General features: G+C 47.7%; 1 long non-coding RNA gene across 1 annotated transcript; it reads right to left on the reverse strand.

The window, feature by feature from the left end:
* Positions 1-3,800: 3,800 nt before the first annotated feature.
* LOC103676036 lies at positions 3,801-11,593 on the reverse strand. The gene is made up of 2 exons (XR_571986.2): positions 11,183-11,593; positions 3,801-4,575 (listed from the first exon to the last, which is right to left on the reverse strand). It is a non-coding gene; the product is annotated as an uncharacterized LOC103676036 (long non-coding RNA).
* Positions 11,594-25,778: the final 14,185 nt, after the last annotated feature.

Raw genomic sequence — 25,778 nt, forward strand, 5'->3', positions numbered from 1 at the left:
ACATGACTCAAAACACATTACACTGCCTGCTGGGCAGGGATGGAGCTCCCCCAGGGCAGCTGTCTGCAAATGAACCCCAAACATTTGCCTGCCACCTTCCAAGGGAACACACAGTCTGCTCTCAATCTGTGTTTTTACCACTCTGTCCACAATCTCCTGCTTTCTGGGGAGCTACTCCACAGCAGGAACCAGGTGAGGAGGAAAGAGCACCAGACATGAAGCCAGAAGGCCCCTAGCACCACAGCTGACCCCCTTCACCCCTTATTTCCTCACCTGGTAAATAAGGATAAGGAGCCTCACCAAACTGACCTCCTGGGTCACAGTGAGAATTAAAAATCACGTAACATATTGAAGTCAATGTGTGAGGGAGCTAGGGAAGACATTGGTTTTGGAGTCAGAAGAAACAGGATTTAAGTCCAAGCTATGCTAATCACTGTCAGATCTGGGCCCAGACACTAAGCTCTCTGAACCTCAGTATCTTCATCTATTGAATGTAACATCCTTCACGCAGGGCTCATGCAGGTGAGACAATGCCTAGGAATCGTAAAGCATGCACATACATGGTGTGACAATATTATTCTAGTGCATATGGAGTGCTTTCTAGAGCGTTGTATCATCCCAGGGTTCTTTTCACAGCCTAGCCCTGCATCTTGCTCTTCAGAGGTGCTCACTGGGAGTCTGCTGTCTGGGACTTCCTCACCTGCTGGGGAAAGCATGCCCCTGGGGTGTGTGCGTGATGCAGGGCTGGAAACTCCCCATGGAAGTGATCCTGGCTTGTCTGGAGATGGCCTTTTGCTGTGGGTGGTCTGGTCAAAACAATAGTTAAGTATGAATCAGGCTCCGGCAATGGTGCAAGGACCAAAAAGACAAGGCAGGTCCTTCCAGGGTGGGATCCCTTACCGAATGCCCAGGAGCATTTTGGGTGGGATTGGCTGTTTTTCCGTGAGTGTGTTTCATGCGCGTGTTTGAGTGGTGTGTGTGTGCGCGTGTGTGCGTGCGTGTGTGCGCGCTTGAGACGAGCAGACAGTAGCAGCCTGTCTTTGACCTGCTCAGAGTCTCCAGCCAACTCAGCCAGCTTTCGATGGAAGTAGGGAAGAGTAAGTAGTGGGAGCGCTGTTCTGGGACCTGCTCTGTCTCTGCAGGGCTGGGCCTCAGTCACATCACTCCCCCCTCTGAGCCTCAGTTTCCCTTCCTGGAGAGCTAGAGCCGCCTCACTGAAGGCTGTGCACGTCACAGCTGGTGGTAAGGAGCAGAAAGCCATCTGTGAGAGCAGGAGAGTCCCTGTCTTGCTGCAGGGATGCTGTAAGAAGAAGGATCCATTTCTGCTGGCGGCACCTGCCACAAAAGGTTTGCTTCCACAGCTTCTGGGGACTGTGCTTGCCGTGTCGTACTGGGACTCACTGAATATAAAAGGCAATGTGACCAGGACTCTTAATTGTTTGTGGATCAAAAGTGAATAAGTAGGACGCTGCGGCCTAAAGACAATGTAAAGAAAACTGTGATTTAAAATTGGTAGGACTATAAAAAAATAAAAGAATGCTAAGGAGGTAAGCTTAACCTAGTAATGAGAATAAACCAGAAGAAAGGCTGCTAGGCTCCGGGCTCAGGATGCCCGTGTTTTTGCCGCTCTTGTGTTTATAGTCTGGCCTGTAAGCTCCCTGAGGACCCAAGCATCTTTTGCTTAGAATTGCGTGTCACTGGCCTGGCACAGACTACGAAGCCGTTTAAAAGTATGTATTTGTTGGCATATTGGCACCACAATACATCCACAATACATCATTGTGGGTTACAAAAGCAAGCAGTATGAACAATATGTATATATTTCCATAGAAAAAAAGCTGGAAAGGTATTAACATTGTTATATTTAACAGTCTTATCTTTGCATGATGTCATTGCAAGTTACTTTAATTTTTTTCCTTTTTTATTTCTACTCTGTAAATTTCTACATGTAACACACATTACTTGTATAATTTTAAAGTTCAAAATGTACATATAAATACATAACTATATTTTCAATACCTCGTTATGCTTGTTTTTTTAATTTCCCTTTGGATGATCACAGAAAACTGTAAAAGAGAGATGAGGGAAATAAAATGTAATTTCATATAAAAATAAAAATTTTGCAAAAACTGGCTTCTCGAAACAATAATGGAGGCTGGTTTGGTTCCCAGGCACTCACAGAGCACAGTTCAACCTGCGACCCTAACACACAGCAGGAATTAGGAAAGTCTTCATGCTCTCTACCTGCTACTTTGGATCAAGCTGAAAAGAACTCAAACACTAAAAATAGAGTCCTGCTCACCAAACCTCAGGACATATACACTTTGGATCATTACAGCGCCTTAAAGATCTTTTACAGTTTTAAAATGTCAAGGGCACATTATAACATTTTATAGAAATGTTTGTATGAAAGAACGCTAAGTTTCTACATTTGCTTAGTTATATTTCTGTGAAAACTCATTTTTTAAAGAAAGACCAAATTCAGACAATGTAAACACAGAACTAAGTCCCTTATTTTAAAGCATTGCTTCGTTTTATGATTTTGGAAAAAAAAAAGTGGAAGTAGTGAATGATGGTCCACCAGTAATTAAAATAATTTCTAAATTTCCTTGGGATTCCAGAAAATGATAAGCAAAAGATAATAAAGAAACACATGCTCATATACTATGCTGTTGTTAGGAACGTAAATAGACCCAAAGTTCCTGAAGCATGACTTGGAAATACATATGTCCAATTTTAAAAGTGTCATTGTCTTAGTTCTACCAAGTCTATTTTAAGAATTTCTTCCAGAAAGAACCAGAGATCCAGAGACATGTATCTCACTATCATTGGTGATGTGAAAAAAAATTAAAAGGAGTTACAAAATTGTCCAACAGGAAGAAATGAGTTGAAGGGATATACCAGGAGAACAGAATAATCAGGCAAGCATTCCAAACATCCCACGGAGGGGCGTTTGGGTGGCACAGTCGGTGAAGCAATCGACTCTTGGACTCGGCTCAGGACGCATCTCAGGGTCCTGAGATCGAGCCCAGCTTGGGCTACCTCTGAGTGAGAAGTCTGCTTGAGTTTCTCTCTCCCTCTCCCTCTGCCCTTCCCCCTGCTTGCTCTCTCTCTCTCAAATAAATAAATAAATCTTTAAAAAAAATCCTACGGAATTGTATTTAGTGTGAGGGGAAAAAAGTTTCGTTGGAACGTACGATTACTAGATTACCAAAAAGAACGTGCCTAGAATTACATTTATCTAAAAAGACCTTGAAGAGTGCAAACCAAAACCTTGACAAAGGTTGTTTCTAGGTCATGGAATTATGGGTAGTCTTAATTCCTGTACATTTCTTTTAACATCTAAAGTTTTGATAATTAACATATATTACTTTGAAGTTAACGACTATTCAAAATACATGGCAGGCAACATTGTGAGGCACTCTTCACTTTGGGTTCAGTTGAAGATAGAATTTGCCTCCGCCATAGGCAAGTTGTTTTGACCACATCTGCAAACATACTCACTCCTCTTCCACTGCCCCCCGCCAGCCATGATGTATAGACACATTTCTCAGTGCGATCCTGGTTCCTGGCACTAAATGCACGTGCACGCATGCATGCCCACACGCACAGGCATGCACACACATGCACGCGTGCACACCCACGCGGGGCCGGTTGCACTTGGCAGGAGGAGCAGTGCCCAGGCCCCCAGGAGGCCTCCTCCAGCTCCAGCCGGCCTTACTCTCTGTGGGCCCTTAGGCAGGGTATGCCCCTTCTCTGCGCCTCAATGTCATCCAATAAAGAAGTGAACTGGACTAGAATGTCTCCAGCGGCCCTCTGTGCCGGTGGTATTTTATTCCAGGGAAAAACCTAGATCAGAGGAAGATTTCTAAGGGGAAGGAAAAGAAATCTCCTTAGCGATTCTGTCCTCTTTTCCTCTTTGGATTTGACATGGAAAAGGAGCTCGTGAAGCCCGAGTTTGCAGACTTGGGGATGTGACAGGGACTGTTTTGGAAAGCTAGCTCTCAGAAGAAATGGGAAGAATGAAAAGGGTTTATAAGCACGGGCTAAAGCGTCAGGAAGGTTAGGACATGCCGTGGGCTGGGCGACAGGATCTTACTTCCAGCAGGGCCCCAGGTGGGCACACTCTGGACCCGTGAGGCCGGGTGCCGTGGGGCTCAGTAAAGTCTGTGCAAGGAGGGGGGTTGCTGTGCTGGGGCTGGGGCGCTGGCTCTCGGCTGACTCCCCTGCTTCCACGCTGGCCGGCTTGGCTCTGGGCCTCATCTCAAGTCCCTAGTATGCCATGAGAATGGGAAGGATCTCCCTTTCTAGAGCCTCAGGTCCCTCATCTGTGAAATGAAAGTTTGGACTAGACCAATTCGGAAGTCCTCCCCCCAAGTCTGGTGCTGAATAAAAGCCTTGCATTTGACCATGATAAACCCTCTCGTGGTTTGGCTTATGCAGAATCGGCAGAGTACGGACACCAGACATGAACGATGCATTGACCGGTCTGAGGGTTCACTCTTCTTATGTGAATGCCGGAACCCTCCAAGTTGCAGAAAGCTTCCAGAGCTTCAACTCCCTTCCTTCTGTGTCCTAGAAGAGTAATAGAGGCATTTGATGTAACTAGTGTAGTAATTCATTTCTGCTCCTTACCATTTTCCCCACATATTTCTATTTTCTCTCCCTTTCTTTCCTACTTTCTTTATTTCTTCTTCTTCTTCTTTAATTTTTGGTGTGTCATACATACGATACAGGTCGTAAATTTCCCTGTGTCTCTTCTGGATAGGGGACCAGGCAACACCCAATGTCATATTGAACAATAGCCTCTACTGCCCGAGATACTCTGATTTGAAATCCAAACTTGAATTTTTATTCTAGTTTGACATCTAGACATTGACAATCACACTGAAAATTAAATGTGGGTCCCAGTCCATGTTTACTACATGGACAAAGGAAAGTTTTGAGGTCACATTTTATCGTTACATATAAAGAGTGAAGTGTTAAACACTAATTGTATGCCTGGCACCTGTGTGGGACTTCTTCCCTCTGGCCAGGCTCAGCCCTCCAGTCCTCGGGTAGAGACGGCTCCACCCCGGGTGAGGCATCAGCCTGGGCTGGGGAGAAAAGCAGGCTCTTCTGGTGGTGAACTGCGTTGCCAGTATTTACTGCTCCCAGAGAGCATGCCAATGGCTTTCGGGTGACACATAATTTGGTAAGTAATTAGGTCTCTTGTCCACTAACAAGACCTTGACTGTGGACCCTTCATAGTCTTCCCTTCCAGTCTGCGAAGGATGGCATGCAAGGATCCTAGACTCCAAAGCTTCCATTTTCGTCATCCTTCCAGCAACTTTGTAGGAAAGTCATTTTCTCCTCAGATGAAGTAGGCGGGTCGTTCATTCATTCATTCATTCTGGCACCAGGGTTTGGGAGAAGGTGGGGATTTGCTCGTTGAAGAGCTCACCACGCAGCGGGGAAGAGAGCTAGCCCTGGACCAGGCTGCCTGGCTGTATGAGTCCTGGAGCTTTCTCTTCCTAGCTGGGACAGCATGGGCACATCACGTCACTATTCTGTGTCTGCTCGCCTTGTCCCTAAAATGGAAATAATGATAACAATCCAAACCTCCTCAGGTTGTTGTAAGGATTAAGTGAGTGCTCAAAGTAGTGCCTGGCACGAGGTAAGCATGCGACCCATGTCAGCTCTCCGTTAATGAGAGCGAGAGACCTGTCAATCATTAAAGCACAGCAAAGTGCACTCTGTGCTTTACTAGAAGGGCACAGCTGGGGAATGATTGATTCTGGGGATTCACAGAAGACGCCTCATCAGTTAGGGCTCCGGGAGAGGGGCAGCACCACCTGTGATACAGAATCAGAGAGTTAGCACCAGGGCTCAAGGCTCACAAGTGCAGGGACTGGCTGTTGCGTCCCCTTGGTTGCTGGACGTGGAGTCAGCAGGGCAGGCACTAGGGAAGGAGGAAAGCGCACAACGTGGGGAAAGCAGTGACAGACTGCTACCGGCGAGGACAAAGCAGAGGACAAAGCAGAGCCCGTTCCTGCCTCTCGCTGCCTCCAGGCGATGATGTGAATGAGCTGCAAGGCACACCGACCTTCCCATGATGCTCCGCAGCTTCGTCCACGGTTCGGAGGAGCTGCGAGAGGAGGTCTGGTGTGACCTGGAGACGCTGAGGGCTCAGCTGCTGCCCCATCGCAACAGGTGAGCTGGCAGATCAGGGACAACACGTGTGACAGTGCAGGGCACGGTGCCCCGCACCAACCCACCGAATATTAAAACCTGGTAGCTACACTTCTCTATTCCAAATGCTGTGCAAAATGTCGTTTGTGGCCACTGCTGCTGCGGAGCTAGGCAGGGAGGGGGAGTCCGGGAACCATAGTCCCAGCTTACCCAAATTGACCAGGAGCAAATCCATGGCAGCTCCGCAGAGAAAGCGATGGAATTGGGTCTGAAAGTGGTAGCACTTGCAACGAAGAGAAAGGAGAAGGATGTTCCAGGTCCAGGGACTGGTGTGCAGATCATGAATAGGTCTGGGGTATTTAGGGTGTTCATAGTGGCTGCAGGATACTGTTCTTCTTATGAGGCCACGGAATCAATCAGCCCAATATAACCACAAGCCATGGTAGCTCGAGGAAGTGAAGATCTATCTATCCACTGGGCCATAATTTTTCTTGAAACAAAGACTCACTTTTTTGCATCCAGACTAATGTCTTTCCCACCACCAAGGCACTTAGACAGTGGCACCGAAGGGGTCATTGAACCTGGAGCCAGGAGACTGCCTGTTAGTACCCCCCTGCTCCCCACTCTCAGTGGGGGCCTTGGATAACACTTTTACCTTCTGGAAGCTCCCCTCTAAAAGGAGAGATGTGAACTGAAGTCATAGCCCAATCTCGAGAGTTATATCAGAACTTAACATTTTCTAGCAATCACCAGGAGATGAAAGGGCCACAGGAATTTTCATTCCAGTGAAAGCAAAACAGAAAACGCAGGGCCCCTTGCCATATCATCTGACCTCGATCTCTCAGTCCTGGAGGCAGGCGCTGGACCATGCAGCCTCCCGTGGTTGTTCCTGGGGTGTAGGCCTGGGCTGAGTGAGGTGTTCCAGGCCAAGTTAAGGCTCGGTTGTGTTTGTCTTGGTAGCACTCGCCTTGCACTGTATCAGGAGCATTCGAGCCTATGGACGCTCGATAAGATCGGATGAATGAACTTGTGAGATCTGGTCCTGAATGCTCCATAGGTTTGGCATTGGTGTTTGGGCCACTCTAGGGAGACACTATATAGACTTGTAGGGGAGACTCTGAATCAGAAACAGGGTCCTCAAATCCCCTTGAATCTTGTCCTCTATCCTGGGAGGATTACAGGGTTGAATCATGAGGGAGGATGTCAGGACACTGCCTGTTTGAGGTAACGTGAATTCTAAACTAAGAACAGCCACCCAATCTTTAATTCTATGGATATATTAATAAATATTTCTGACTGGACCATTTCTAGATGTAGTTACACCCTCTCTCCAAAATTATTGGGGAAAGTCAGACTCATGCCTTGCATTTCTTGCCTTACATTTGTCAAAGATGTTCAGATGTTGGAGCCCAGAGAAGCCATAGAATGGTTCTTCGTGAAACACAATAAAATCTTGATAGATTTAATCTCCCTCTCTTATGGACAAGTAATTTTGGTAATAAATAATATGGCTGTGATTTATGTTCACGACTTGGGAATTTGGAAAATGAGGGCTTTGGAATCTTCGAATGTGGGCTTTACTTCTTAATAGTTAGGTGTATGCCAGACAAGTTATTTCATATCTGAGCCTCAGGGCCTTCTGTAAAAGGGGCATGATAATACCGATTGTTTAAAAATCTTAAATAAGATGGCATACATTCAATAGCATTTATTTTCCTTACTATACCTCATAAAACAAACATGATAAAGACATATTCCTAAGTTCTCCTATTGTTATTTGTCTGTTATTAGTCTCTTTGTTATGTTATACACTTGCCCTTGAAAGCAGGTAAGTGAAGAGCTTGAAAAAAAAAAAGTCATAGAAAAAAAGAAAAATGAACTTCGTATTTTTGCAAATTGCAAAAATTGCAAAAAGACACTGTATTTCTGTTTTGGAGGCAGAACCCATTCATCCCTGTCGTTTGCGAATGCTGGGGATATGCAATTGTAACCATCAGTTTCTGACTTCACACAGTCATGTTTGCTAGACCCACAGACCATCAGAGCTAAATGTTCTTAGAGGTCGTCCAGCAAAGCCCTTCCATGAATGGGGAAAATGAGACGCAGAAAGGGAAATGAGTTGCCCAAGATCTCTCACGTGGGTAGAGACAGTGTAAGGACTGGAATTTATGTCTTCTGATTCCTCATCCTGTAACAGCATGTTGCCTCAGAGCCTTCGCTGATTTATCATGTAATCTTGGAAAAGTCCCTTGTTTTCTGTGTACCGGTTTTTCCGTGAAGATGGCAGGGATAACTCACAATCCATACCTCATGGAGGTGCCTGTGGATGAGTCAGACCCAGGCTGCAATGAGCGTTCAGCTCTCTGGAGTTGGGCACAGACCATCATTATTCATAAAAGATACCCGAGTGTTAGAGAGGAAGCTGCTTTGTACTAGTCAGATGGAGGGACCCTCCTTCACGGGGCTGGGAGAATCAATGGTCGTAGTCCGTTAAGGTGCTGAGTGATCTCAGATAAGTCGGTTGCCCTCTCTCAGCCCTAGCATACTCATCTGTAAACCGAGGGATATGGTCCAGAGTGTCACTAAGCTTCCCTTATGCTCTAACAGTGTGACGTTCCATCAGTTACTTCAACGTAAGACCCAGTCATAGGCTGACTAACCACACGTCCCAATGACAGGGACCCACACCAACTTAGAATCACTAGCTAGAAAGTCCAAAAAGCTAAGGACAATGAAACTAAAGTAGTAAAGGAATATAGATTTTCTTTTAGGCATCGCTTTTCTGGTCTATAATCATAACTATCTAAGGATAACTAAGTTCTCTTAACCTGGTAAAAGATTTCCAACCAACGTTCCAGAAGTATTCCGGGTTTCCTCACGGTAATCCTCTTTCCACAGACTCGATCTATGGACATGTGTTGACTATTGACAAGCAGTGAGGAAAAGCCAGGGTAAGTGGATCCAGGCCAGGATTAAGACCACGTGTTTGTCTTTATCCACTCTTTCTTCCAGGATGAAAGGCAGTATGGCGGAGAGCTGTGAGCTCTGGCGGGGAGCTGGGGGGCCTGGCACTGGCTGGCTTCTTAGCCTTGGCCTTGCTAACACTTTGAGCCTCCGTTTTCTCCTCTGCAAGAGAGAGGGGTTAGGTCAGATGCTTGTTAAAGGACATGTAAGGGCTAATGTTCTACGACTTGGCTTACTTGGGGTTTCCGAGCAGGGTCCTGGAAGCAGGCATCCTTGGCCAGGTTTTGTCTCACAGCCGGCAGACCCCCAAGTCTTTTCCCTCCAGGGTTCCAGCACAGGGATAACACTTAGTCCATTTGTAACTGAAATCTGTTTCCTCGCAAAGAGTATTTGTGTTCCAATAATTTTTTAAAAACGTACACTAAGTAAAGTCAAAAGCCTTCCTCAACTGGCTGCCATTAAAAATGTATTAACGGTAGGGGGCAGGGGTAGAGGGGAGCTGGAAGAAGAGGACTGGGCTTTCCCTTGAAATCCTGGAAGCCACAAGCAGCCATAACTGATACCCTGGAACTGCTGAGTTGATAATGCCCTTAATGACATCTCTCTGTAACCTCCTTTTAATATGTTCCGCAAGCAGTCTTTCATCTGTGAAGACGGGCACAAGTTGATATATTCATATGGACTTCTTTTAAAAATAAGCCTGATGAGTTCACTCTAAGTTTAGAAGCCTGGGGAATTAATCTGTGCACAAAAGAGTTAACATTTCACTGGCCTGAGGCTTTGCAACAGGCAAGCCCCAGCGGAACTTTTGCGAAGCGAACACACAAACAAAGGTGGGCAAAGTTCTGCAGGCTCCGAAGCTTGTTTTGGAAAAGAACTGCAAAAGTTCAGGTGGTTTTGCTGCATGTTATCTGATGATTCAGGCTGAGGATGGGAGAACGCAGACGCATTCATGGAGCCGACCAAACATGACCTGTGTTCTTGCTTTGCCGTGGTTACCTTTGCTTTTAAGCTTCTGTGTGCTTGGAGGAGAAATCTAGTCCACGTGTTTTGCATCCTTTGCACGTGAACACACGGAGGTGCGGGTTGGTAAGAGAGTGGTACAGACGGGCAGGTGGCTGCTAAAGGGTAGGGAAATCCTCCAAGTAGAAATGCAGCCAACAGTGGAGATCAGTCGCTTCCCCAAGTACAGGCAGAGAATGAGGCATGAAAGTAGGGAGCACAGGAAGGACAAACAAACAAGCGACAGGATAGGACATAGTCTGGGACCTCGTATAGAGAGAGGAGGGCAGTACAGAAACCCCGTTATCGGAAATTAGAAGGCTGGGGCTGGAATGTCTTCCACAGCTCTAGCCTTAGTTTTCTCACCTGTAAAGTGGACATTTGGATCAATAATTCCTATTCCCTGTGGTTGTGTTTATCAAAGTTTATGGGGCTGGGCTTGGCACAAAAGAGGCACTGAATAAATATTTATTGCTTTTTAATGTTTAAGTTCAATGCAAATTCTGTTTCCTTTATGTGTTCCCCAAACTGGTTTACCCTGTCTCCCACCCACAAACCCTAATTGTCACCATGAGAGCAGAAAGAAGCACACTCTCTCGCTGGAAAACAGTACAAATTGGCTCACATATTTTTTTCACACCAGACAGCATGATTTCAAAATGCTCAAAAAAACCAGAGCCAAAGTAAATTCTCTCTCTGCACCTCCTCCCCCACTCACCCCACACGCCCATGAACTTTTAAACCTTGGAAATCAGACAAGAGAGAGAGGGGGAAAAAACGAAAAAGAAAAAGCCCAGCCTTCCATTGCTTCACATCGTATATATATCGAGTTCACTTCACAAACACAAGGTGCACCGTCAGAAGTGCCTTGGGCAAAGTTTGTACTCTGCTTGAATTTGAACTTTTGTTTACCAAGGTAATAAACCGGTCCTCTGGTGCTCCAGGTGTAAAGCTATTATGAAAAGGCATATTTGTATTTTACCCCACCTCAGACGGACGGTATGTGGGACATCCTGCACTGTAAGAGCTGCCGGGATTTACTTACAGAGAGAGGCGCTCAAGCACGGGAGGAGTGCCGGCAGGCTGGGCAAGGCCCAGCCCCTGCGAAGATCTGGCCACCTAGCCTTCTCGTCCTGTTCGTCCACCTGCCCCTTCCTACCCCCGCGCTGGCCCTCTTCATGTTGGCCGAGAGCCCGGCCTGCAGGCCACCTTCCTGGGGCCTCTGCCATCTCTAGTGAGACAAGATTTGTCTCTTTGGTATCTTGTCCTAAGTTTCCCAACCAACCCATTGCGGACACATTTTGTACAGCCAGAGGACAGCGGTCACATGCAGCAGCTGCAGAAACTTCTGGTCCAATCCTGCAACTCAAAATCTCCCTGGTGTTTCTTCCCCCTCCTTCCCCCTGGCTGTCACACCCTGATGGGTTATCTGTGGCCTGGGATGGCTGGGAGGAAACTTTCACCCAAATTTTTGACTGAGCTAAATGGCCTGGAACCCACTGTAAATCGTCTCCTGAAATCTTGGCACAGGAAGGAGGAAAGAATATATGGAAAAGGGCCGACTCAGAACGCCAGAGCTGTTAGCCTGGGCAAGTGGGAGAGCTGCTGAGGGCTTGCTGCAATGTTGCCTCCAGGCACGTCGGGCCGACCACCCAGAACCTTGCTCTGAGGCACAACCAGCAGCACGGCGGTCCCTGCCAACCCCAGCTGGAGAACACAGGTAACCGTCTTGCTCCTCGGGTCCGCGGCTGGAACTGGGGGCCTCCCTTTTATCCTCTGGGAGCTCATGCCAATTTCTTTGGAACTGCCAGTTCCTGTGTTTCCCCAGCCCCTACTACGTGCAGAAGATTGAGCCAGGGGCTAGCACGTTGCCAGCATTCCATAAATATTTTTGGAACAATGAATTAATTTCAGCTTCCTTGCTTGAAAAAGTAAGATCTGGAGCAAGATAATTAACCGCTGTGAGCTCAGATTCATCTTCTGGAAAGTGGGACTCGTAAGAGTCATTTATTTTTTTAGAGTCAGTGTAAGGACCAAGTGGAGAGCCCTTGGTAAACTCAGAAGAGCCGCACAAATGTCGGGACCTGTGGCGATGTTGAACTACTCCTAGAAGTTGCACTTCTAGATGGGGCTATGCCCCTCTTGGCTTCCTCACGTCGCCTAGAAACTCAGAGCAACACACACCCCTTGAGCATCTACTAAGGTCCAGGTCCAGTGAAAGTCATCGAAAGTATGTAGATGAACGTAATGCCTCCCTTTCCTCCGACAGCTTGGTGGGGCAGGAGGCAGGGTAAGAAAAAGACCCTGCGTCACTGAATGCATAATTATTGCGTGTCTCACATTCAGTTGCTTCCGTAACTATTAAGGGCCACTTGTGGACCAGGCATGGAGAATTCTTTGTCGTTGGGCACTGTTTTAGTTCGGGTAGGCTAATGTAATGATTCCACACCAAACACATTAATTTCTTGTTCTCCAGCAGAGGCTACGGCAAACAGTGCAAGGTCCCAAGGTGAGGCTTTCTGGCATGTGGAGAACAGAGCAAAGGCCAGTGTGGTGGGGGTGTTGTGAAGAAGGGGAGAACTTTGGAGAACGCAGACAGAGAAGTTAGGGATGGGCCAGATCACGTAAGATCTCAGACGCCAGGGAAAGAATTTGGATTTTAAACAATAAACTGTGTTTCAAGGTTCATGGGGACCGATGCGGAAAGGGGATGTCTTGGGCTAATATATTCATCTGCAAATGCAGTCACCTACTGACTGTTCTCTCCCAGCTCTGCTCTGTGCTGCGGGAGGGCTGACCCTTGCATAGCCCAAGCTCCCCGGGCAGCTAGCTTCTGTCTGGGAACAGCCAGTGGAGGCCTTGGCAGGAGATTCGAAGTCAGGAGAAAGGGGGATACAGGATATCTCTCTCCCCCTTTCTGCCTCAGAAGCATCTACACCAGGTGTCTGTCCGCCCATGACCCCAGCTCCTGCTGGATTGGCCCACCGTGGTCCAGCTTCCGCTGGGTGGCCCTGACCTCCGCACTCCGGTAATATGGCCTCCTCTCTGTGTCCCTCCGGCCCAGCCTAGTAGCAACCCCCTGCTGTTGCTGATAGATAGACTGACTTTTCAACTTCTTCGATCACCTCTATAGCCGGTGACCTGCATTCGGTTCCCTGTGTTTAGACTCAGGGCTTGTCTCCCTGGTGGGACCCCCATGATTGATACGCCGTACAAACCACATGCTGTGGGAATGTTCCCTTGGCATCCGGCACCAGGCCTGGCACATGGCAAGTCCACAGTGACTGTCTCGGTTTCCTACTGCTGTGTACTAACACAGATATTATCATTCTAGAGGTCAGAAGTCTGAAGCGGCCTCACGGAGCTAATATCAAGGAAGCTCTAGGGAAGCATCCATTTTCTTGCCTTTTTCAGACTTCCCGGCCCATGTTCCTTGGTTCATAGCCCTGTCCTACATCTTCATAACCAGCAATGGCAGGTCGAGTCTTTCTCTTGATGCCACCACTCTGGTCCTGATGCTTCGGCCTCCCTCTTGCCAGTTGGGGACCTTGGTGATTCCATTGTGGCTGCATGGATCGTCCTGGAGAGTCTCTATGTTTTAAGTCTGCCAGCTTCATTCCATCTGCAACTGTAATCCCCCCCCTTGCTGTGTAATATAACACATTCACAGGTCCTGGGTATTAGTATGTGGCTATCTTGGGGGAGCCATTACTCGGCCTGCTGCAGTGACTGAGCCAAGACAGAGCATGGGGAGGCCGATTATGGAGGCTTGCTCAAGGGGATAGTAGCCTGCTGCCTTATACTGCACACGGTGAGGACTCAATGCCCATGCACTGAATTAAACACGGAGACTGCAGCGCCCCAGGGAGAATATTTGCGTCCTCTGGTTCGGAGGGTCTCTCCAGAGATGCCAGAACCACAGCTCCCTGTTGGAAACCCCTCAGTGTGCTCTTGCCTGCCATGCTTGGGATGCGACGCTGGGACACAGCTCTTGCTCGTCTCTCACCCAGGATGGCACGTAGGTTTCTTGTTTTCCCAGAGAAAGGTTCATTTCAGAGAGGGGAGTGGGTGAAGGCAAACTGTTGGCTGCGGCACGTGAGGCCCATCAGTTCCAATTCGGGGACAACTGGAGTTGATGCAGGCGTTCCATCCAAATGTAATCAAACGCCTCCTGTTGCCAGACGACGTGTTATTCAGTGGGGGGTTGGCGGGGGGTGTTGTGAATCCGAGATGCCTTCTGTAACTTTCTCAGATGGGTACTGGGAGGAGAGGAAGGAGAGCAGATAGAAATTCACTTCACTGGTAAATAAACTTCCAAACTGTAGCCTGATTCCTGAAAAACTCTGGAAACTGCCTGCAGCGAAGAAGATCCACAATGAGATGGTGGGTGGTGCTTGCTCAGAGTAGGACGACTTGTGGCAATGAAAGCCCGTGGGGCAGCACAGCGCACCAGATCGCAAGGAAAATCCTGGGAACAGCTCCTCCACTCCCTTGTATGTGGAGTGGGGAGGTGAGTTTGGAGAGGACGAAGTTTGGGTAAGCATAGAATGGTTCTCTCTATTTTGAGCTAGATTTTGTGAAAATGACTTTCTTTAAACTGCTTCATTGGAACTAGAATTCCCCCACCCACTCTTCCCACACCTCGCAGCCTAGTCCCCTGGGGCAGAACAAAGTCCTTGCCAGGTTGGGTCTGGGGAGGAGGAGAGGCCTGCCTTGAGGGATGTGGCCTCTGCTCTTCGTATCTTTCTTAGCTACGACAAGCCAGGCACACACAGACTCTGATGTCAAGTCTACATTCTTGTAAACCACTAGAGGCCACGGGGACCATCTCAGGAAATCTTTGGGACAGGAACCTGTTAAAGGATTGTATCTTGGTTGAGTACCTCCAACCACCTTTGTCAACGAAGAATGCTCTTTTTAAAGAGTTGCACTACCTAATTCTGGTGATGTACTGACGGAAGTAGTAAAATGTTGTCTTTTATCAGCACTGGGACGCTCCAGGAGGGACCATGTTTGGTTCCTGAGAACCTTGAATGATTAGGGCTGCTCACTCACTCAGAAAACTGCCCAGAGGTAGGCACAGGACTCCTCTGGAAGGAGGTATGAGGGATCTGGGGGAGAGCTGAGCGGTGGAAGGCAGGAGTGGGAGAGAGACTTCACTCCTTGCTCCTTTGTGCCTTTCGAGCTTTGTACTTTCTGCATGTGTTATTTATTCAAAAATAAGTAAAACATGTGAGATACACGGGATCGGACTGAGCTCAACTGCATAAGATCAGTCAAGTAGGACAAGGGAACAGTAACGAAATGTGAGAGTACTTAACTCCCCAGGATGAGATGGTCTCTCTTATCTGTACCTTTGGACCTTTTCTGTATCTTCCTCAATGAACAATAACAATAGAGCTTTTCAATGATTTAAAAAGTTACATTTTGGGGGGCGCCTGGGTGGCTCAGTCAGTCGACCCTCTGCCTTGAGCTCAGGTCCTGATCCCAGGGTCCTGGGATGGAGTCTCACGTCGGGCTCCCTGCTCAGCGGGGAGTCCGCTTCTCCCTCTCCCTCTCCCTCTACGTGCCCGTGCTCTCCCTCCCTCTCTCTCCCTCAAATAAATACATACAATCTTAAAAAAAAAAAAAAAGACAATTTTTAACCAGCAGGGAGAACAGCATTTCCACATGCCCAGGCTGCAGTAATCTATAGATCGTGCTAGAGCTGATAAGATAGGCCCCGCCCACAGGCCTTTTCCATTCCTCGTTTCTTTCCAGTGTGCCAGCCAGTGGGCCACGTTTCTAGGTTTGATTCGTGGATCTCTAGTTGTTCACTCAGTCATAGTGAAACACGGTGCACACTACCCTCCGTGGCGGCCGGGTTTCGGTTCAGGTAACCTGGGTGTCACCGTGCTCCGCTCTGCCGTCACTCAGCACGGTGACTGCGGGCCGCCGGCTCTCCTCCGCGGCGTGCCCCCCACACGCTTGAGCACTTGCGGCCTGTGGCCCTGGGGTGCGGCGGGGGCGGAGGCGACTCGGAGCTGTTCCGCCCCCTGAGACACTCCGTCGGGGACAGGGACGGGGGAGCATATGTGGAGGTAGCTTTGATTGGAACCAGAACAGGGAGGGGGGGCGTGGCTCTGCAAGGTCCCACGCTGTGTTAGACGGTGCGACGAGGGAAGCCACCACGCGTGCTTCAGGGAGGAAACCTGCCTTTGTCGCCTGGGTCTGTCTCTGGTCTTCGCCACAGTCTGCAGTGGCGCGTGGGTCATGTCGTTCTCTCGGTGCTTTTTCTTGCCTGCTGTGGCCCGTTGAGCGCCGCAGCTCCGGAGAGATCCGAACCAAGGGCTGTGGAGCTGGGGCGCAGCCGAGGTTCATTCCGCTCTGGAGGCAGAGTTTGTAGACCAGCTAGCCTTGGAGCCCACTCGAGGGACCGGTGGCATTTAGGGAGCAGAGACAGAAGGGAGAGTAACTTCACAGAAAGAGTAGGGCCAAGGGGTGTGGGGGTGATGTGTTGGGGTGCACTTCTCCGAACTTCAGATTCCACATCTGCAAAGGGATGGCGACTACATCACCGACCTCAGAGGTCCGCCAGGCAGCATGTGGAAGGTCCGGCTAGCATTTGCACAGTCCCCCCTGGGTGCCCGCAGACACGCAGCTAGCCGGGAGCAGAGCCAGGACACACACTCCGGGCTCAGGAGTGAACTCTCCAAGCCACTATGGTGTACTACCCTCAAAGGACGAAGAAGCAGTCCACAAACCAAAGCATTTACCAGTGTGAGTTAAATTATTCCTTCTCACTGGTACCTGTCCCTTGGATCCTAGAGGTTTCTGATCTGAGATTCTAGGTTGTTTTTGAGCTTATTAAGAATCCTGGACAGTCATCAGCCTGTCGACCTGGTACTTCGTCTGCTTGTGGGGATGTTACTCTAGGTGTGAACTTCCCCACAACTGCAGAGTACCTTTCAAACCCTGTCCCCGGAGGGATCTGGCTTGGTGTGACACGCTGGGAGGGATGCCCACTCTAGCCTGACTAGGAGGGACCAGAGCTCCCTGACGCCCGCTCTGCGGAACCAGCCACCATTCAAAAGCCCCCTCATGGTTCTGAAGTTCTCCGTTGCTGCAGACGTGAGTCACCTGGGCATCTTCCAGGTTGACAGCCTGGTTGGAGAAGGAGCTAGCATAGGCTCAGTTACTTCTGGGTGTGTGAACAGCCAGATGGCACATTCTCACCTCGGCCTGATAGCATAATGCCTTTTTTGAGGAGGTCTTGCATTTTCACTGGAAAAAATGCTAACTCATGGCCCAGTAGATATTCAGCCTTAAAGCTGGTACTGTACTCCAGTATTCCTTGAGAATGTCCTCCCTTATTTATTTTCCTCACTGCTGTGGTGGGGACCTGCAATGTCACTCTCGCTGCTCTTGACGGAAAAATTATCCAGGAATAAAGTTCTTTTTCTGTGTTTTCTCAGGGGAAAAAAAAAATCTTTAGAGTGTTTTACATATTTGTCTTGTGCTGTTTTAGCCCACAGTGCTTTCACATACATTACTTTTAGTCCTCCTAACAACCTTTTTGGGGGGGGGGAGGTGGGGAGGATAGCAGGAAGATTCATGGAGGAGAGGTGTCACTTCCTTTGAATCCATTAGGACTCTGAGGCTCAGAGAGGTTAAGCAGTAGAATGAAGGTCACACAGCCAGCGAGTGATAATGCAGGGACACAGATGCCAGCTTGCTGCTTCCAGACTGCGTGCACTTCCAATTTTCCTGAATTCCCAGGGACGCCCCAACCCCAGGTCCTTAGGAGTGGAGGGAGCCATGGTGCCTGGTTTCCACACACTCCCAAGTCCATCATCAGCTACATTATTCTAAGGAGTCTGTCAGTTTGGGTTGGGAATGTGGCTCCGGGGCTATGGTTCCCAACAGAGGATGTTTTTGCCTCCAGGGAACAGTTGGCAATGTCTGTAGACACTTTGGATTGCTGCAGCTAGGGAGACGGAAGTGGATGCTACTGGCATCAGTGGGAAGAGATCAAAGGCGAAGCAAAACATCTCCCGATGCACAGGACACCCTCTATAGCAAAGAAGCATTTAGCCCAAAATGTTAACTGTGCCACGGCTGGGAACCCTTGGGTTAAAGTAAAGGGGAAAACCTTCCCATTCCCAGATTCCCATGCACATGGAGAGCTTTTCAGAAATATTTCCTTTTTAAAAACAACTCTAGATGTTTTGCATGCATTTTTTTTCTCTCCTACCATAAGGAAGATCTGCCCAGTATGTCAGCACTGCAAGAGGAAACTGAGGCCCAGAGGAGGGAGGGGACCGCTCAGGACCGCCCAGCTAATATATGGTGGAGAAGAAACAGGCTCGTTCGGCCCCAAGTTGAACCCATTTTCTACTTGATCATGCTAAATTCCCTGCTCACTAGCTCTGCTTTAAGCCATTTTCTGACTCACTGATTCAACAAATGTTGCGATCTGAATATGCTCACCGACCCAGGCCTGCTTACAGCTTATTCTAACACAGAACAGTACAGTGTGAGAAGAACCTCATAGATTCTGCTTCAGTTCCCTCTGTGTCTTCAGACCCAGGCCCTTGCACAGCTGCTGGGTGGAGGGGCTTTTCCTCTCTCGGTAGGAGACAGAAGGTCAAAGCTGGAAATGAAACTGACATGCCACCCAAGCACTCAGGTTTCCCTGCAGGAGGCACATTACTGAAAATACGTAAGTTTCTTGGAACTGAAATTTTTTTTTCATATTTGATTTTTCATAGCTCGTTCTGTTGGTTTTATGTTTGTTTTTTACTCAGGCAGTCAGTGAAACTGGGTCGGTCAGTGAAATTTCTAGCGCCTGGAGGTTTCACTTTCAGGGTCTGAAAGTTTAGGTTTGGGCTTTTAAAGCCTTCCCAAAGGCAGGGAGGGGGTGTAGCATTCTAGCCAAGAGTGAATTTAAAATTATATGAACACGGAGAATGCTTGGATAGTACTTATCGAGTAGGTTAGTTTCTACAAAATATTGATTCAACATGTGTTCTGTATTAGACTTAGAGGTATAGCCCCAAGCTAGACCAGGACATGTCCTTCCCTCAGTTACTTACAGTCTGGCTGGTGAAGTAAGTCAGTAAATCACTCCCATCTTTTCCCCCCAAACACTCTTCATTCACTTTATCAGGGGCATAGCTCAAATTTTATTCTCAAATTTTAATATGCTTACCTTTTTTTCTTTGTCAAATTTCTACTCGGTCTTCAAGGGCGACATCAGATGCCAACTCATTAAAAAAAAAAAAGAAACCCTCTTAGAAGATGAACATAGGGGAAGGGAAGGAAAAATAAGGTGAAAACAGGGAGGGAGACAAACCATAAGAGACTCTTAACTCTAGGAAACAAACTGAGGGTTGCTGGATGGGAGGGGGTGGAGGGATGGGGTAACTGGGGGATGGGCATTAAGAAGGGCACAGGATGGAATGAGCACTGGGTGTTAGATGCAAATTATGAATCACTGACCTCTACCTCTGAAACTAATACTACACTATATGTTAATTAAGTTGGATTTAAATAAAGAGAGAGAGAGAGAGAGATCTCCCCCTGGGGAATCAGGATCTGCTTGTTAAGTATATCTTCAACCTCTCCTTTAAATGGCTATAAAACCATCAGCGTTCATCGTGCCTGCTTGTAGAGAAGCAGTGTAGGCTGCTTGTTATGAAGTACCTGTGCTCACATCTAAATTGTGTCATATACTTGCTGGAGCCTTGGGCAGGTTACTTAGCCTCTGTCTGAGCCCAATTTCCTAGTCTGCTGTGCGGATGAAATGTCATAAAGCCTGTGCGGTACGTGGCATATGGTAACTGCTCGGCACAGAGTGAGCCTGTGTTGGGCTCTAGGATCCGTGCTACAAAGCATCCCAACAACCAAGTGACATAGGCGCTTCTTCCCAGGAGCTCATAATAGAGGAAATATACAGAAAGGTTCACAAAAACCTCTGCAGATGACAGACTACCCATGTGTTAGAACATTTGCCATAAGGAATATTTGAAAGCAGGTAAAAATTAATTGAGTGGGTAGATCTGATTCTCTGCAAGTTCTTGAAAAAAGTAGAATTTTGACTAGACCTTAAAAGAGGATAGGACCCTCCAGGCAAATCCCTGCAGGTGGAGGAGAAAGGGGAGGGGGGGACAAAGTGTATTGGGTATTCGCAGAAGAGGGAAAGAACAGAACGGCTTACCCAAAGGCAGTGAATGTGCAAGTACTGGGTATGGTCAAACTGCTGTGTACCTAAGAGAGGTTATGTCAGGGTGGGAGGAAGCGGGTTTGGGACTGGGATAGGACGGAATATGGGCTGATTAGCACAGTTAATTGGAAAGATAGATCCAAACACGTAAGGGCCTTAAGCGGCCAATATAAAGGTTTAGACTCCCCCCTGAGGGCAAAAAGGAGCCACCCAAGGTTTATGACTTAGAAGGAGCGCTTGAGTTGATTAAGATCCCTGCCATCAAGGAGCTCACAGTCTGGTTGAGGAGAGAAAGTGGAGAATGAATGGTGAAAGGATGTGCTGAGTGAGATGCTAGAAGACACGCATAAGAGTGCTGTGAGATGCATAGAAGAGGGGAAAACTGAGGAGGAAGCTCTTACCCAGGGAAAGGAAGAAACCCAACCCTCTGAGCCCTTCTCCATCATGGCAGCCCAGCATCACATTGTCCTTATCCTTTGATCTTGTCTGCTTTCCTCTCTGGATTGTGAGCTCCTTAAGGGTCCAGGCACAGCGTCTACATTCAACAAGCCTTCAAAAGATGTTGATTAAAATGAAAGACTAGGGATAACTCTAGGCATGGCATGTAGAGTGAATCAGGAAGGAAGATTATTGAGGCTGGGAGTTCACTTCGGAAGTTTTGTAGCAGCTCAAGTGAGAGCTGGGGAGACTGGAAGGAGAGCAGTGGAGTAGGCATGGAAAGAATGGGATGGACCAGAGAAACACAGAGAAAGAATAAACGCTGCAGACTAGTTGAAGGTGAAGCGGGTGAGAGAGTAAGAGGGTCGGAATTTACACAAGATGTTGAATCTGGTGCTTGGAAGGAGGAGGATGCCATCAATCCACCAACTCAAGGAGAAGCCTCGAATTGCATGGACATAGGACAAGTAGAAATTCAATAAATATTTGTGGAAAGGATGGATGGATGGATGGATGGATGGATGGATGGATGGATGGATGGGTCTTCAACCCGAATTAGGGAATTATGGACTCATTTATTGCCAGGGGTTGAAGGGGAGCTTACATAGCATCAAACCTCTCATTCTATATATAAGTGAAATGAGGTAAGATGGGGGGAAGTGACTGCTTTTGATCACATAGCTACTAGGTGATAAATTTAGGGCATGAAATTAAATCTCTGGACGCCTAGGCTAGTGTTCTTTCCAGTATGTTATATGGTTATTTTCTTCAATTCTTAAAAAGAATTTCAGAGGAAATGGTATGCATGAATATCATATACCACTTGTAATTTTTTTTAAACTAAAAGCTACATTGGAATTTCATTTCCGTTTCGCTGATTAAAATAGGAATTCTGAAAGTCATGCATATTGATTGAAGAGTCCTCAGCGTTGGGGCCAAATTCTCCCAGTGGCTGTTACCTTCTACAATCCCATTTCCCCAGACATTCCTTTCTGGCCCACCCAGGGGCACAGCTTGCCGCTGAAGCGTGTGGGGCACGGCCTGGTGAGCATGACGCAGAGGGCAGCACCGTTCTCAGGGCAGTCCTGACTGTGGTCAACGCTCTGCAAAGGTGAACTGGCCTTTTAGCTAAATAGCCACATGGTGATTTCATCAATCAACACAAAGCACACATGACTCTAAAGCAAAGGGACGGGTTTCCTTAAATCGCACCAAACACTGGTTCCGTTACTTTTCCCCACTTTGTATGTATCCAGGGCCTCCTCCGTGCCTTCCTCAGCACACTAGTTGTCATGGTGGAAAACACGATAAAAGAAGGTTGAGATATGATTCCTCCATTAAAGAGGCTGCGTCCTCATTGAGAGGAGGAGACTCACATGATAATTTACGGTGTAATGACTGTCTCTCTCTCCTTGGTAATTTTCAGGCATTAAAACACTAATAGAGTGAGAGAGTCTCAAACTCAGAAGTTTATGGCTTCAAATTCCCTCTGGGTATTTGAGGGAGACTACAGCATCCTAGCCCATGGTCATCACTCTCTGATGGCAGAGAACATACCTCTTGTCCTCCAGGGACAGTATTATGGTGGACGAGGAATCAACTAATTACACTGAACGGGAAGAGGTAAGGGCGGTGCTAGGAGCACAGAAGAAGGGGCATTTCACTCAGTCTGGAAGGAGCTGCTGGAGCCTCCCGACCTCTCTTCTCTCTCCTTTCCAGTTCATCTTCCACACAGAACCAGCTATGGAAGCTTCTGGTAGGTCCCTACCATGGCATCGTGCTTTCATAAGAGCAACAACCACTATTTAGTGAGGACTTACACTGTGCCGGCCACTATCCTTAGTACTTTACATGCATTATCTCGCATAGTGACCGCAGATCTGAAAGCTTGATGCCAGCGTGGCCAATACCTACGTGGGTATGATTAGACAGCTGCCAGTTCCCTCTGCGGCATCTCTTCATCCATCAAGTGATGAGGCAGTTCCTGGGCAGGAGGCTGAGCGTGGAGGAAGCACTTTCCACTGTCCATTGGAGTATCAACCAGTACAGCCTTTTTCAAAGGAGCGACGGAATTCCTAGTAAGATGGAAAGTGTGCGTATTCTTTGATTTAGCAAACTAGCCTCTAGGAATCCATCCTATAAAGATATTAGCAAGAGTACATAAGGCTTCATATGCAAGGTTGTTTGCAGAGGCCTCACATGTAAAGGCAAAGGGGGTGAATCATCATCATAAATGTCAATTAACAAAAAAACAGTTGAAAACTTATGATATATCTAGTCTACGGACTAGACTGCATTAGAGGCATGGAGTAGGACATTTTTTCACAATAGAGTTTTAAATAAAAAACAGATCAATATGTGAGGCGTAATTCCTTTTCTATAAATACATACATATATATATGTAGACACAGATACACACATACACATACATGTGGAGAAGGAGATACATTTGACTTAACTTAGGAAAATATCTTGACTGATAAATGTTAACAGACTAAACGAGGAAACTTTCACTCCATTGTGTAATATTTAAAAAACTGCGTAAGGGGAATTTTAACTTTTTATTACTTTTTGAACTTTTCAAACACAAGCGAACACCTGCCTTCCGAGGCAGGAGGATAGGAGGCTCTGGTCTTCCCTGATACCCATGGGTACCTCGGGGAGGCCCAGCAGAGACAGCTGACGAGGCCAGGGGCTGTCTGGAGGGATGGATGAGGACTTGAGATGGGAGCAAAGGCCCCTAAGAGAGAAAAGCCACCAAGGAGACAGAGGCTGGCCACCACACGAGGTAAAGCAGTCAGTCTCTTAAGAGGAACAACATCTGAGTGCAAAACAATTTGAGCTGTTATCATGTCCCTTCCTCCGTGTCCAACCTCAGGCACTGTTCAATAAAGTCTGCTTCACACATACAAAATTAAAAATAAAAATACAATGAGAAGAATGATCTGTATCATCTCCAAGCTCCCTTTTGACTAAAATGTTGAGTGTCTCTGTGCCTTTATATTTGTACTGATCTGGACCCACCACCACCCCAGCCTTATTTGTTGCCAGGCCTGCCGGTCTGCTACCATTCAGCTTCCAGATGAGCACCTTTCCACTTTGACCCGAGCTGCCCATGCTGTAGGATCCCTCAGTTTTCTCTGCCTGCCCGGTGGGTCCTACTCAATCTTTAAGGCTGTGCTCAAATGTGCCCTTCCTGGAAAACCTGCTTGTCCTTGAAATGGAATCAGTCATGCCCCTCACCCTCAAGATCTATGGGAATATTCTGTTCCAGAAGCTTCTGCCCCACCCACAAATATGCCCCAGGATCATTCCATCAGCTGGATGTACCAGGCTCTGCTGACCCCCAGAGGGTCCTCAAAGTCTATTCAGATTCCCAATGGCCAGTTTCCCCAGGCCAAGGGGAATGGTCTAACTGGGTGCAGGATTGGGCCTGGCAGATTGGTGGTGGCCAGGCCAGTGGAGGGTCTTTCAGCACAGGAAGAGGGTCTTTCTCAGAGCAAAGAGCTGATTCTTCCCTGCAGCTGATGGCCCTTTAACGGCTTAGCGGTCATGTGAGAGTCGTTGGCCTGGCCTGAGCTGGCCAGGCACCGAGAACTGGCAGTGCCAGGCCTGGCATAGGAGAGCCCCACCCAGGTTAATTGATCTGTTCTCTCCTCCAACAGGCCTTGGGCAGGAGTCAGCACATTTTCCTCTATGTACAGATCTTCCCTGTGCCAGACTCACAAAGGAAAGTCTCCTGAGCTAAGCAGGTCAGGCTGGCGTTAAGTTGTCCATGTCCTGTGCGTGCACCCACACTCCTTCATTGTTTCTCCACTTGTCTTTCCTGTCCTCCAATTTTTCTCTCATTCCCCATCTAGTTCTGATGCTCTCTCTGGATGTCTGCGCCTTTCTCTTTTTCTCATTTTTCCTTCCTTCCTTCCTCTCTTCCTTCCTTCCTCCCTTCCTCCATCCCTCTCTCACTCCTTTCCTCCCTCCTTCCCTTCTTTCCATGTTGGTTTGTTCTCTCTTCATTCCTCCACCCTCAGTCCAGACACTTTCTCTCTCTCCTGTCCACAAGGACTTCCTCTCCCTCCCCATACTATGCCAACTCTTCTTTCACCAACATTTGAGAAGGTTCCCCTTTGCTCTCCTGCCTGCCCTGTTGGACAGAAGTCAGATAATTTTTTGTATCATCTCCCCCTCCTTCTCTTCCTCCAAGCTCTGAGCAAAGAGGCCATACAGTCTCCCACTCTACCCAAAATTGTATTAGGTACCATGCCTGTGATGGACCCATGCCAGGATCCCCTCCCAGTGGCCAGGTTGACCAACGCTGATGCACAGAAAACAGACTCAGGCCCCTGGCCAAAGCCAGTGGGGGGTTGGCTCTGGTATGCTCTCATGCTGAGACTGGCAACCCAAAGTTTAGGAGTTGGCTTCTTGCTCTTTCCCCCCATCTCATAAGCCGGGACAGAATTCCTCTGTGTACTCTGATCACACTTGAGCGGTCATGGATGAGCCCTGAGTTTACAGCCATAGAGACATAAGGGAGGGGATCTGATGCCTCTAAGACAGATCTTCCCATTCTCTGACTGTGCTTGATTCCTTTTAAAGGATAAAATGGAGGCTACTACTAAGCTTATCATCACTCCGGGGGGCTTCTAGGGCACAGTCTGGATACAGATGAAGGGCCTCTTTCTTCCATTAATTTATTCAATAAACAACTGAGCAGAATTTCTGGGCTAGGAAATAGGGATACAAAGATGTTTCCAGTTCTCAAATAGCTACAGCTTAACAGAGGAGATGGACCTGTACACAAGGAACTTAGAAAAGCTTGATGTAATTGCTGAAGAAAGTGTGGATGAGGTGTTAGAATAGACACTGACTGGTAGATGGAAAGATACACAAGAAGGAGATATCGGGGCTCTTAAATTTAGCAAAAAAAAAAAAATTGTATGTGCAAGGTTGGCCAGGGTGACTGATATTAATCCAAGGGGAAAGAAGAAACTTGGGGAAAAGG

The sequence above is a fragment of the Ursus maritimus genome, unplaced genomic scaffold (genome assembly GCF_017311325.1).
Source record: "Ursus maritimus isolate PB19 unplaced genomic scaffold, ASM1731132v1 scaffold_4, whole genome shotgun sequence".
NCBI lineage: Eukaryota > Metazoa > Chordata > Mammalia > Carnivora > Ursidae > Ursus > Ursus maritimus.